The sequence below is a fragment of the Dipodomys merriami genome, unplaced genomic scaffold (assembly GCF_024711535.1).
Source record: "Dipodomys merriami isolate MVZ:Mamm:240054 unplaced genomic scaffold, mDipMer1.0.p SCAF_246, whole genome shotgun sequence".
Classification (NCBI taxonomy): Eukaryota; Metazoa; Chordata; class Mammalia; order Rodentia; family Heteromyidae; genus Dipodomys; species Dipodomys merriami.
This window is the reverse complement of record NW_027203893.1, coordinates 1,385,001-1,397,549: the sequence shown is the minus strand read 5'-3', so window position 1 is coordinate 1,397,549 and position 12,549 is coordinate 1,385,001. Positions and strand designations below refer to the sequence as shown.

Below are 12,549 nucleotides of genomic sequence, written 5' to 3'. Positions count from 1 at the left end.
CTGGTTTTGCTGATCATACTCACTGGATCCTGCTTTTTTGAAATCTTTATTGCTATGGAAAACTCAGGAACAGACTAAAGGAATTGATAACTGACTCCTGCAACAAGAGAATCATCTCAAGAGTGAAACATCCATCCATAAGACACTTCAAAACCTCCATATCTTTGTTTCTTTGCAGTAGAACACTTTTAAAACAAAGTTATTTCCTTTTGTTCTATGCTGGCCTTCAAATGGCATATTGTTTCCTTCTGTAATATTCTCAACTACAAGTTTACAGACAAGATTTTTTTTTAATTTAATTTTATTGCAAAGATGCTGTACAGAGGGTTACAGTTCCATGAGTAAGGCAATGAGTACATTTCTTGTTGAGCATTGTTACCCCCTCCCTTATTCTCTCACTATCCCTTCTAACATTCTTTAGATCTTTGTAAAGCCAAATTTCCACTGGTATAATTTAATTCTGCCTAAAGAATATTCCTTGCTAAAATTAAAGGAATTTCTGTGGACCTTACAGATCTGCTGACAATAAATTCTAACTTTATTAGCCTAAAAATGTCTATTATGCCCTAAAATTTGAAGATATCTTTGCTGTTTCAAGAATTCAAGGTTGACAGTTTCTTTCCCCCATCACTTTAAAGACTTTGCTCTATGATAGTTCTTAAGTGTGTTTCTCTGTGTGAATTGTGTCCTTTTCGTAAAGGCTGATTTTGAGATTTTCTTTTTAGTATATATTTTTTTTGTAATTTAACTGTTAAAGCACCTTGGTATAGCACTCTGCCATATAAATTCTAGGGATTATTACCAAACTCCCCTTATTGCTTCTCATGTAAAGATGAGTAGGTAGGAAAACATAGATACTATAGAGGCAAATTCAGTGCTACTGGCTTCAGTATATGAACTCTCCATGAGACAGGCACTATTATTCTCTTTGTATATAGGAAGCTAGAATGGCTAAATAACTTTTCTCAGTCAGGCATCCAATAAGTGGTAAAACCAATGAGTAAAGAACACACTCAGAAATGTCAGGGAGAAAGTTTCCTTCAAGCCTTGAATTCTTTCCTCGTACAGAAAAAAGGAAAGCAAAAGTCAACTTGAACTTTGTCATTCCTCTATGTTCAATTGCTCTCCTGAGATCAATTTCCATATCTAGTAACAGTTACTTCCACTTACTTCCAGTAACAATCTATGGTGCTGCTCGAGATAAAATGAATGTTTTCTGGCTTCATTGAAATAGCACAAGGACACATTTGGAAATGAGGTAACACGTATTTCAGAGACAATTTAGTAAAGAGAAAATATGAAATTTAAATTCCTTATGAATACTTTATTCATGAGTACATTTTGTTCAAACTTCTATAGTGCTCTGTAAATTAAGGTGAATTTTAAATGGGAAGAAGATTCTCAGATCATTTTTTGTGAGTGTATGTGCTGTGCCTTAATTTCCCAATTGTACATGAGTTAACAGTAAAAGAAACAATAGCAATAATAGGAGAGAGAAGTTCTGTGTTTATATAAAACGGTTTAGTAAAATATAGAAGACTCTACAAATAAGACAACATTGAAACAATAAAGCCAAGTCCAGTATGTAGATTTATGGGAGTGATATAGAGAAAGCATTACTCCTATATGGAACATGAAGCCACTTCCTTTCTAAATCACGCTTGCTAATCACCTAATTTTGTAAAAAGGAGAATGGAAGAATGATTCTGTTTCCAATGCAAGTCATATATGAGATAATGGACTTAAATGGAAAAAAAGAGTGTATCTTGCGAGAATAGGAATTATACTAGCAATGAAACTGGTGGCTAAGATCACATTTCTTTTTTTATCCTTTTCTTATATTCTTTTTGTAGTTGTTGGTCATGGTATTTGAAATCTGGGACTGGGCGCTGTCCTTCTGCAATGCAGCTCAAGGCTGGTGCTCTTCCACGTGAGCCACAGTGCCACTCCCAGTTTTCTGGTAGTTATTGGAGAAAAGAGTCTCCAGAACTTTCCTACCTGGGCTGGCTTTAAATCCCAATCCTCAGATCTCACCACACCCAGCTTAGGATCATATTTCTAACAGTGTACACTCAAGATATGTAATGTATATGTCCAACTATCTTTATATTAATTCTTGCGTTAAAAAGCTGGGCTACAGGATAGACTTTACACTCACAAAATTGTTTGTAGTTCAAAAGTTGATACTCCTGGAAAAATAAAACCTAAGAATGTAAAGGAGTCTGAGAAGTTCAATTTGCATCCAGTCTGGGCAGAACAGGCTTTGAGAGACTACCTATAATTAAACAGCCAAAAGCTGGAATACCAGTCATGAGCAAGATTGCTGAATAAGAGCTTGAGGTTTTTGCATACATATATACAAACATACACCTACACACAGAGGGACTTACATGTGCACACAAAAATACACAAATAAAACAATTCTCAGAATATGTAGAAAAGTTAGAAAACAATAAAAAATATATCCTGAGTAAGACTAGAATCAAGTGATAATTTTTAATATTAGAAAGCCCTCAAGTGAAATTTCCCCCCAAAAGTTGAGAACCTTACATAGGTAGGAATCAGAGATAGTAAGAGTGTCAAGCAACATTATTAACGGGATAGGATTCGTGGAGCAATGAATCAGGGAACCCTGTAGGTACATATGAAAATGTTCATATCTTCTGTCAAATGTTAGAACATCTTTGAAGATAGTACATAAACAGTCTGAGCAGTCAGTCTAGTGGATAAGATCATAGGAGAAATTCAGAATTGCTAGTCTGGTTGTAGAGTAAATAAATAAACTATGGCAGGACAATGTGATACAAGCCTTGTATTCTAGCACTTCGACAGGAGATTAGAGAATGGAATTACATTGCGATATCTTCCCTGGACCAGGTAGAATAATTTTGTCTCAACAAAACAAACAAAACAACAAGAAAGGAATACACAGTTGAATTTGGGTCTAATTTTCTCATGATGTTTTGAGAAGTCAAGTTTCCTATTGAAATGCAACTCATATATATCCTCACTTGTGTTTTAAATGCTCTCTTCATTACAGAACATTCTAGATGCAAAATGGCTCATTATTCCCATCCAAAAATTTGCAAAAGTGAGTAAGCACCATTCTTTTGGATTCCAAAGAAATGTTGAAGAATTACAAAAGCTTAAGCCTGGAGAAATAGCAAAGTTCATCTAATGTAGGACTTTGTAGACCTTGCTAAATTAGAATTTAGATTTAAAATATATATTTTGGTTTTGTTTGTAATCTTATATTCTATAGGATACTACAAAATTCTTTTTTTGGGGGAAACAAATATACTTTATATATATGGGAACAAATATTAAAATGAACAACTGGTATTTATTAAAGGAAAGATGCTATGACTAAAAATACTACAAAATTCTTTTTAAGTAGAGGGATTAATTGAAAAATTCAGAAATGATTCTGGCATTCTATTTTCCTAGAATATTCTTTCAAGAGAGTTATAATTAGAATATAGTTAATAGATAATTCCCACAGTTCATGTATACCATGTTAATGTGAATAATCTAGACAGAGTTGCCAACAAATGGATGACAGTAATTAAATTTAGAAAAACAGCATTTTTTTGAGTGTTTGGTTTAAAATGGTACGAAGAGAGTAATTGTGTGACATCTTCTTTCTTCAACCTATAAGTAACACAGGAAGCCATTTCCTTATTTATGTGCCTCCGTATACATTGAGGAAAATGCTAGGTTTTGGGTTTGTATTCAACTTTGTTTTTGTTTTATTGGTTTGCTTAGAGCTTGAACTCTTGGCCTGGACAGTGTCTCTGAGCATGTTTTTGCTCAAGGCTTGTGCCCTACCACTTCAACCTCAGTGCCACATTTTGTCTGGCTTTTACGGAGAAGTATATTGGAGATAAGATTCTAAGAAACCTTCCTGCCAGGGTGGGCTTTGAACCATAATTTTCCGATCTTAGCTTCCTCAATATATATGATAATTAAAAAAGTATAAATATTAATAATATTTGCAAGTGATTGGATCACAAGAATACCAGTGGAGGAAAAATGATGCAGATAAGTTTATTGTGGTGTTCTTTCCAGAACACGGAGGGCATCACATTAGTAGAGGTGTAGTATTTTTCACAATAGAGATAAGCTATTCATGATATGAATTAAGGAATTTTAAGGTGTCCCTTACAAGTTGGAAACTGTTGGGCTAGGATGACTTCATGGCATAAATCTTGGGATTGATGGTCATAGAAATAACAGCTTACTCTGATAAAAAAAATTGCTTACTCTTGAAGAATTAATTATTACAGATGCTTCATAGTTTTATCCTCTATGAGAATGTGGCTATTTTTCTGTTGACTTCTCAATCTGTAACACCCCATTGCAAACTGCATCTATTGCAGAATTTCATAACATGCAAAAAAGTACTGTTTTGAATCTCTCAGGTATGGAATGTTGGGAATTTAAAAATTAGTAATTATGAATAGTTATTTCTCATAGGAATTTTGAAAAACACATGTATTCTGTCCTCTTAACAACTTATTTAATTTTAAAAGTTATGGGTTTCCATGGCATTAAAGTGTTTTTCTGTTTTAGAATGAGAAATATTAAATTTATTCTTTTTCAAAAAATTCAGCAAGTATATTATGAAAATATTGTCTAGTTGGATAACAATCACGTTGATGACCCTCTGATAAAGAAGAGGTAATTAATTTGAATTAGATGTCAAATAGTATTGATTTTTAAAATATTACTACATAAAGAATAATATTTACTGTGCCAATACAGTTAAATTACATTTTATGTAGCTCATTTTTTTCAATTTTATTATCAAATTGATGTACAGTGAGGTTACAGTAATTGTAAGGTAGTGAATACAAAACATTTCAAACTTGCTACCCCCCCTCATTTTTCTCACAGTTTTCCTTCACCCCTCACAAGCTGTAATGTACATTTCCAATATATTGTCTTGTGAGTGTTGATATTGCATTGGTTTTCTCTTCGTCCTTTGTCTCACCATTTTGCTTTTCATCTTCCCTTCCCTATTTAAGGTAAATGCATATACTATACAAAATCAAATACAGCAGGAATGAACAATAGGGGAAAAACCCAGAGAAAACAAATCACATAGTTCATCAAAAACAACAACCGCAATTGAAAATTTCTGGTTCCATATCTTGGAATTCATTTTCCTTAGCATCAGCTTATATGGTTATGTATACGCAGTACAAAGCCACTGGAAAATAATAGCTGCATGGACACCATATCATGAAAACATCATGTTAACTTTTTGATGGTAAAGGTGGAATTGGGATTGGAGAATTCGCGGTTCTGATAAAGGAATTTCATGAGTTTTAAAGTTTGACAGGTAAATTTGAGTTGTTCAAAATTTTTAACAACTTAGCCTATTAAGAAAATTTAAAATTGCCTGGGAGAATAAGCTTTCATGCAAAGAAATTCACGGAGACTTAGTAGAGAGGAAGCAATGTGGGTGAAGATGCTCATTTTCACACTAAACAAACAAACCTCAGAAACGTTGCTGTAAATCCTGTAGGTTCCCTTGGAATTACCCTTACCCAAGAAATATATTCTTACCGTTTGAAACAAGGATATACTGGAATTTAAATTCAAATTCTTAAAAAATAAGACATCAAAATTTGTGAATTTACCTTTAATTACCAAACAGTAATTCTCTGAAAAAGATAATTTGAGTCAAAATATTTAGGGAGAAAGTGCCCTCCACAATGAAAGAAGGTGTTGGGATTACACATTTCTGTTTGTAACACTTTCCACAATGTCTTTGCATGTGAAGCAGTGAAACACAGAAAAAAATCTGATTGGATACTTCAAACCAATGATTTCACATTTCTAAGTGGCAGACAAAAAATAATATCCTTAATAACATGAGATAGTGAAGACTTCTCTTATTACATAAGCCAAAATGTTTTGGGTTCAGAAAAGAATTGAACAAATGGAAAAGGAAAGAAAACATAGTTCTTAGAAAGCCTAGCTAAGTGTATTGGCTTCAGCAGTGAAGGGAGGCCAAACTTTTTTATATAAATTGTGTTAATATTTTTTTTGGAGGTCCGGTCGTGGTGCCTGAACTCTGGGCCTGGGCGCTGTCCCTCAGCTCTTCAGGTCAAGGCTAGCACTCTACCACTTGAGCCACAGCACCCCTTCCGGCTTTTTTCTTTTTGCTTATGTGGTGCTGAGGAATCGAACCCAGGGCCTCAGGCATTCAAGGCAAGTGCTCTACCAAAGAGCCAACTTCCCAGCCCTAAACTGTGTTAATAATTTTACTACCAAAAGTGATTTTACAGAGCCTATTTGGCTCACTTCAATACAGAACAGATTGAATGAAGATATGAAAATAAATTCCACGTCCAAATGAGGCAACTAAAAGAGTTTTAAAAGAGAAATCATGAAGATGTAACAGTGGTGGAGCCCATATAGTCCTTCAGCTTCACTAGACTTGAAGCCAAAATGCTGTGATTAATTGCAAATCAGGCAAGAGCTAAGAGGAGGACATAGAAACAGGACATAGAAGCATTGTCCTTTTGTAACAGACACTGTCTTCCTAGGTATAGGTGATTTAACTCTACTCTCCTCCATACATCTTGGTGAACAAATGCAAGACCAAGAGAAAAATAATCTATTGAATAATTTTGCATAGAATAACTTCATTGTTCCTGATATGGTATCTAAGGAGAGTCTTAAGATAGAAGATAAAAGTGCAGTATTTTTCAGTTTCCTCTAACCATCTTCTTAGCAAAATATATCTTTTAGGTTAGAATTGATTGAACCAAAAAGTGATGGAGTACTTATTTTTGTGGGGACTTTAGACACAAGAAGACTTTCAAGGTAAAAGAAAAAATGCAGTCAAATATTTGTGATCACAGCTTCTTGGACTGTTTGCTGGAGACAAAGTTTTACATTAGATTTCTTCTCATTGACATAGATGTTGTTTCGTGGCAAGCAAATTCAAGAGGGAAGTTTAATAGACTCGCTGGCCAATTAAACAGCATGAAAGAAGAAAATGGCAAATAATATTTAAGGAATTACTTTGTCAGAAGAAAGAAGGAAAAATATAATTCAAAATCAATTGACTTAAAAGTATTAAGAAAGAGTAGTGAAGAGAGATTAGAGAAAGCATAGAGGATTGTTTTCTCTCCAGTGGAGTAATGGGTTCTTGATCTTGTTTCTTCCATTCTGTCTTCACAAGCTATCAAGTGTGTCTCATGACTGGATTATACAGTTCAGACAGAGAACTCGTAGAAGAAATATAATATTTGCAGCAGATGTAGGTGATTTATAACCTTAGACAATCTATTTAAATCTGTTCAAAATTCTCCCCTATCCCAAACTTCTCTCTTTGTACAGCTTTGTTTGCTTTTCCCAAGACGACCTTTCCTTCATTAACTGCTTAAAATTTGGGGAGGTCATATTCATACTTTCTAGAGATTTCAGGTTGGTTGTGATTTTTGTGTGTTTTTGTTTTTTTGTTGTGTTTTTAACTGAATTTCAAAAGGTTGTGCAAGTGTTACAATTAAATATATCCATCTAATTGTCCAATGCTCTTTGATCAGAGTCACTCCTTCCATCATTCTCAACCAACCCCTTCTCCAAGATTTATTTCAGATTTACCACTTCCTTTATCATATGTATACATTGAGTATTCTAGCTGTACTTGCCCCTTGTTCATTTTTCATTCATTCTATGTCTTTACTATAATTCCTTTCTGTTTTCAACTTCCTGATAGTCATCCTGTTACACTGTCTATTAATACTTTGAAAGGTTTATGTACATTTCATGGAGTTTCCATACTGCATATGCTTGAACTGATGTCAGCTTATATTTCCATAATTCATTCATATTTTCAAGACAGGAGACGTGAAGCACCTAAACATGATTTTATTCTCATCCATTTGGAAAATTAATCTTTAGTCAAAAAGAAAGTAAAAAAATTGGCATAGAATGTATTCCTAACTACCAGTTTTTATAAATGGCTTTGTACAATGGTGTGATTGTTTTATTTTACATGGGATAATATTTTCTACTACCTATAAGTTTTGGAAAAAGAAGAAAACTAAAATGTATTCCTATAGAGGAATATGATAGAAATAGAAGACAGATTTTATGTTTGTCATATCTCTGATGAGTACCCATATTCAAGACTTAAGTCATATTTCTTCCTATGATAGACAGATAGGGAAAACATATTATTACATATGATAAGACAACTACTTGTGACTTTTTAAAATGTACCTTATTAAATGATGACATTTACTTTATTAGCTAATATTTGGGTTTGAAATTTGGGAGGCTGATCTATTTAACACATTTCTGGAAGGCCCCTACTGAAAAACACAAATTGTGGGTGGTACTATTTCTACACTTTAATGAATGGTTGAACGTGTTTGGCATTAGTGCTGGGTAAATAATTCAACTCTATTGTAACTTGCTCCCTACACTTGAAAAACTTGTAATGTCACTAAGTATCATCTATTGTCAAATGTTATTTTGGCAAATGTGATTTTAAAAAGTTAATTTGAAAAGGAATAACTTTCAGAAGATTAAATCTAGATTATCATTGGTTTGAGAGTGACATTTTTATACCACTGAAACATGTTGTACTGAAGTCCCAGTGTTTTGAAGCACTTAGGATCTTCTCAATGTTTTTCTGAATTACATTTGAACTCTAAGTAAATTTTTCTGGGCCTTAGTAAACCAATTATGGATCTATCCTTCCAGGAACTACTTTTTGGCACACTTATGCAGGACTAAAATCTTTCATTAATCATAGGGGAGGGGTATTAAAAATAACCTTATGACACTTTGTGAACTTGTTCATCATATGGGCTGGTAATCTGTAAGTTGAATGTTTGAATTGTCGTACATACTCTCAAATTTTGTGATCTCATCTTTCATTTTAAGTTGCCGTGCATTTCACAATTGCTTACTGCTAATTCCTGCATCTCAAGGAATTGGGGCCCTGAAATATAGGAAATTAGAAATTGAGATGGATCTTCAATTACTTTGTGTTGGCATGTTATATGGACCTTGGTGAGAAGTCTTGCCTCTGTTATCTGATGATGCCGGTAACTGGGACCTGGGATCCTAGGAATCATTGTGTCATGCAGAAGAATAATATTTGTTAGACATCTTATCAGCAAAATTTGGGAATAATTAGTAGGAATGCTTCAGAAATATGGAGAAAAACAGTTTGGGACCAGCGAGTTAAAACAATAAACAGAGAAGCAGAGTAAAATCCCTTTTAGATTAGCGGATAAAAACATTGTTTTTTTTTTTTTTTTTACCATGTGAATTCAGAAGACCAAGAACAGTTAGAATGTATCACAAGTTTATACCAAAGACATTGCGCTGATACTTTTTATATTCTAATATACATTTTAAACCTAATTATTTGTATTCCAATTCTATTTATTGGAATAAATAAATATTAATGTATTTGTGAAATTATCAACAAATTCTAGTAAGTTTCACTGTGTGAAATATAAAATCAGCACATATAAATATAAAATATATAACTATATATAATATAAGAAAAAGACACATGTTTTGCATTATTCTGTTGTGGTTACAGTACCAAAGGTAACTCTGTTTTAAAGTATTATTCCATTATCTCTACCTCAGTGTTTGATAGAGTTGGACCTAAAGCTTTACCATTTGTAGATTTACAGCCTGGAGGCAAGAGAAAACACTGTGATTAAAACATTACCAATTTAAGGCCTAATAATTAGGAGAAACATCTGGACTTCTCCTGCAACTATGAAAATATTTGGTGATAGAAATGCAGTAGGGTAAGTTCCTGCCTGGTTGGATGGTAGACAGGCCAGGACATTAAGTAATTATGCATATGATCAATTTCTCATCTTCTTGGCTTTAGCTATTTTTGAAATGTTAGATATAATAAACAATTATATTTTGATAAAATACCTTGTAGTCTGAACAGTTCTGACTGAACTGTTCATCTCTCTATGATCCTTGTAACTAAGATTAGTTTTATTCAAGTAAAACAAACTATGCTGTCATTGTAAGATATTCTGATTTGTCTGTTCCTACATGGGAGAAGAGTAAAGGGTCAGGTAGACATTTGTGCCAGCAAGACCTCATTTGGGAAAATGTCAGCTGCAGAATGTTAGAAGTAGCCCGTAAGCAAGGCTTACTTTGAATCCATTAGCTTCACAAACCTAAGTCAGTTGGATCAATAAGTACTTGAAAAAGCCATCACCTTTGGACCTAGCTACAAATTATTGAAAGTATGATCAAATTCCAAATGAAAAAGACTTAAAATTGTCATTGACAAAAAATTGCAAATGTGAGCAATTAATTGAACATATAATTTTTCCCCTATTCACAGAATTTTAGGGAAATAATAACATTGTTAGGAACAATAAGGATTCCTTGTTCCAAGTAGGCACCCATGGATATAAGCCTGTATAAAGATTTCATCATTAACTACTTAAATTTAGAAGATACTACATGCTTCAGCAGCACGTATTCCCAAATTACACTACAGAGATTAACATGGCATTTGCACAAGGATGATATGAAAATTTGTGAAGTATTCCATATTTTTCATTCTTCAGATGCAAGAAATGAAAAACAGTTATTAAAAAGTTGATTACAAAATAACAAGTGTAACAACAAACGTAATTCCTTTTAATTAAATTTAGTTTGACATTAGTGTATTAAATCTTCACCTCAGAAAGGCGTTTACATAGCATAAACTTTACAAAACTTTTGAAATTAGACAAAATTGTCATTTTATCCCAAAGAAAAATAATATTAGGACCTAGGAAAAAAAGGAATCTAAGACTTTCTATATCGAATACAATCTGAAAGGACACATTAATGAACCTATGTATTATAAAATAATATAGAATTCAAAGTATATCTAGGAAAGAATAAAATAAATTATGAACATTATACAAACATAGAATATAGAATATTTTAAAATATTCTTTTTCAGACAAGCACCAGAAATACTTTAGTTTCTGTACTACTCATTTCAACAGATACGTTAAAATTCTTTCTGATTAAAAAATCACAAACTTTGCAGAAATCATTATACATATAAACAAAAACTCTTGAATACATTTTGACATCCAATGCAGGCAATTCACTTTGAAGAATTCCACGGAATTCATGAATTTTTACAGTAAGTATTGATGTTGCCGGGCTCTGGTGGCTCACTCCTATAATCCTAGCTACTCAGGAGGCTAAGATCTAAGGTTCATGGTTCAAAGCCAGCCCAGGAAAGAAAGTCCTTGAGACTCTTATCTCCAATAAACCACTAGAAACCTGGAAGTGAAGCTGTGGCTCAAGCCGTAGAGCACTCACCTTGAGCTGAAGAACACAGGCATAGCGCCCAGGGCCAGTGTGCAAGCCCCATGACCGAGCAAAAAAAAAAAAAAAAAAAAAGATATTGCCCTTATTTGGATTGTGGAAATATTTTGTATGGACACAAAGGATGGACTTGCATTTTTGAAATTTAAGAAACTTAACCCGACCATTAGGACTTAAGAGAACAATTTGTACAGCCTCCCACAACTTCATAGAGGTAGTGGTAAATACTTATCCTTTAGGCAATTTCAAATGCAGTTTCTTCTAAGTTGTTCTTCACACCTGGTTTTATATAATGGTTCAACAGAAGGAGATCCAGTGTATCTTCGCTATCTCAATTCTCAACAGCAAGATGTAAGGGGGTCAAGAGGCCTTTAGTTGACATTGGTGTCTGTATCATGATTAAGTAAGAAAGAAGCCACTCTGGTATTATTCCACATATATACACTGTGCAGACGTGTCCAGCCATCTACAGTTATTGCATTTGCCACTTGAGTCACCAACTCATGGACAATGTCTAAGTGTCCACTGTAGGCTCCCTGATGAAGAGGGGTATACTCATCATCATCCCCTATTATTCACATGAGTGGCCTTTTTGAAAAGTAGTCTCTGCACTGTTGTAAGCTTAATATTTTCAGTAGCCCAATGAAGAAATTTACTTGGATCCTTCTCCATTTTTTGTCTTGCAATTGATACTATTCCTTACTTTTTCATCCTGTTCCTCATCTTCCTAAGAATTGACTAACCAGAGACTTTGAGAGCCAGTGGGAATGAGGTTTCCATGTATTTCCCTAATAGTTCACATTGGTTGAACTGGTCAGAAATATCCGGTGAATTTTCTGCATATCTTTTTTCACCATGATTTTTATTCTCTTTTTCTAATTTTACTATTTGAAATTATTCTAACTGGAGAGTAGGGAATTGATGGAGAACAGAGGAAAGATGTTCCTCCGTATTCAAAGGTACAGGCTGAAAATGAGGACCAGTGATATCTTCATGTGCATCTTATTCTAGGAATGAGAAAATATGAAATAATGCCTTCTATATAAATGATTTGGGAAGTGGCAGAACAAAAAGTTGAAATGATGCAACCAAAAATATAAAAGCAAAATAAATTAGGATAATTATGGAGCAAACATATTATCTATGAGAACCATGAAATAGAGAAAGGAAGAGAGATAGAGATGTGCAGTGACCTAGCTAGCC

The 12,549-nt window shown here is 33.7% G+C and overlaps 1 pseudogene; it reads left to right on the top strand.

The window, feature by feature from the left end:
* The first annotated feature begins 10,479 nt into the window (after positions 1-10,479).
* LOC138836011 (U6 spliceosomal RNA) lies at positions 10,480-10,576 on the top strand (annotated as a pseudogene).
* The last annotated feature ends 1,973 nt before the right edge of the window (positions 10,577-12,549 follow it).